Raw genomic sequence first — 2,730 nt, forward strand, 5'->3', positions numbered from 1 at the left:
TTTGCAGGGGCAAAGAGAGTTAAGTTGGATCCTCTGAGGAATTTTCAATCAATTAACACCTTCTTCCAGAGTAGCTGATCTTTGATGTGGGATCTAAATATGAGAGGAAAAATATCATACTAAAGCAGTGGCTGCACAGAAGCTGCATAGAGGCCCACTGCCAGCCTGTAGGGCACAGGGTAGCTGCTTTGGGGTATCTAGATTCAAAAAGCCTGCATGAAGCCCTTTGGCAACTTGCAGATGTGGACACTTCATGTGTCCCTGGTGTAGGTGTTGTTTGCAGTGGGTCCACCGTTGAGATGGCTCACCAATAATACTGAAGAAAGTAAGACAAAAAAAATTAAACTGTTATCTACTCACATTCTTAAAACAACCTGGAAAGTCTTCGCAAAGGAAATTTCAGCCAGGTCAGAAAAAACACTGAGATATAGGCGCAGGCGGTTGTGGATGGTGAGATGGGTTCACAGCTTGGCCAGGTGTTTGCAGTGATCTGCAAAAGCAAATGACACTTTTCAGGCTGAGATACCTGTTAAATTCACAATGCTTGCAAGTCAGCTTAGTCTGTGCTCAGAGGAATATGGAGATTTTTTATTCCTTGTCCTGAAATGTAGCAGAATGTGTGCCTTTGGCCCAAGGTGAGCAAAACATGGAGATGCTAATAGTTTTTTTCTCTGTGACCTCCAGGTCAGGCAAGAGTGAGTGAAACTAGGTTAACTGAAACAGAAGGAAACATTTATGTGAACCCTGGTGAACTGGAACAGCTGAGTCTTACAGGCCTGTAATCTGAGCATCAGCACAAAATGAAAGGGACAGTCAGATTGGCAAGGACTGAGGCAGCCAGCATTTCTCTTGTGATATTTTTTTCTAAAACCATTATTCAGAAAAAGCATCTTGAGGAAACTGTGGTATTTCCAGAAATGCACAGGCCAATGTTACAGATCATATGGCTTCCAGAGCTGGCAGCAAGCAAAGGTCACTGCATCTCTGAGTCAAAACATACTTAGCAAGGACTTCGTGGAGGATCTGCAACACATCCACTAGGGCTAAGCAAATACAACACGAATATCCAGAAAAAATTGCTGCAATGGAAATGAGCTGTAATCTATCATCTATAATTCTCCCTGCATAAAAAGAAATCCAACTGTCTGAAAACATGAGGCAGCAGAAACTGAGTTGATATTTCAATTTAATTCACTTCAGTTCACCTTATTGACTTCAGCAGTATGCAGAACACTATCTTTTATCATGCAAGTGTCACTGTTCTTCATTTTTTGCATAGTCAATATGGTTATGGTTATTGATGTGCTTATGAAATATGCACTAAGATTTCTTCACAGTTTGCCTGGATGTGTGCTTGTGAATATCAAAAATTGTTCTGTGGTATCTGGGTGGGGTTTTTTGGGAGAAATTGAAGTGGTTTCAGGGGGAAATAGGTAGGCCACCTTCAAAAAACCCAACCTTCACAAGATCACAGATCGTTTTGCAAAGTTCATTACTGTTGTGGAGCCTATAATGTCATTATATTTTCCAAGAAGTGCTCTATTTATTCCATTTCATTGTTGCATCCTGGCAGAAGTGATTATGTTGTTGTCCTTACTCTACCTGACAACAACCTTTTTTTTTTTTTTTTTTTTTTTTTTGAAAAAGGAAGCCTGAAAACCCAGGTTACTGTGCAGCGACCAGGCTTTGCTTTCTGCCTTTCCTGAGCCGGTGGGTTGGCTCACAGTACCTCAGCTACTGCCAGAACATCTGCAGAATATCCTGCCTGGCCTTCAGTAAAAGACAACACCCCTCCTTACCCCTCCTTACTGCGTTCGCTTCTTGCGTGAATTGAACTGCTTGTCCCAAACTTCAGAGATGCTGGGAGTTCCTGGCTGTTTTCATTGTGTTTGTCTCCTCCCGAGTCAGCTGCGGCTTGGAAGCGGCGGGATGCTCGCAGGGACCCGGCAGCGCCGTCCCCGCGCTGGGCTCCCTCGGCGCCGGTCGGCTCCACCGCTAGATGGGAGCCTCGGCCGCCCGAGGCGCCGCTGCGCGCTCCGGCTCCGCGGAACCGGCCTTTACCCGCCCCACGTCAGACACCGAAATAACAACTTTCTCTGGACCAAGACACTCCTTTAGCTCGTACAGGGAAGGTATAAAACCGTGTAAACCTCCCAGGCGTGGTGGTATTCTTAGGCAAAGCTGTAGAGATTACTGCAGCTGTATCTGTAGAGGTGATACGAAGAACACACAGGAGTGGCCACGGATTAAATAAAGGGAAGAGAACAGAATTACTTCTTCCCTCCAGTCTCAGCACAGGAGGTGATCCCTGGTGGTTCATAGCTAGGCTTGCACTGAGGTCCCCAGGGCAGCCCTGAGTTCCCAGGACATAACAGAAACAGGAGGTATATATTCCAATTTCCCCACAATATTTCTGGCTGCAAGCAACACATAAATGAAGAGTGAGTCTTCAATGGTTGCTATAAGAAATTACTAACAAAATGTTTCTCATGAATGAATATTTTTACTGTCTTATTTCCAAGAAGCTAAATGTGAATTTTTATGTTACGGATTCAAGGTGCTTAGGATGCATGGCTCTCATGGGAATATTCTCTAACTGAGAAAGTAGCTCTCAGTAATGGGATATGAACTGCTGAATACTCACAATTATGAACTCAGAATTTGCTTCTGCAGAAAACTCATGTAGGCTCTTAGCCAATATTAATGATATCAATGGGAGATATTCCTGCT

Source organism: Lonchura striata, chromosome 1, assembly GCF_050655825.1.
Source record: "Lonchura striata isolate lonStrDom1 chromosome 1, ASM5065582v1, whole genome shotgun sequence".
Lineage (NCBI taxonomy): Eukaryota > Metazoa > Chordata > Aves > Passeriformes > Estrildidae > Lonchura > Lonchura striata.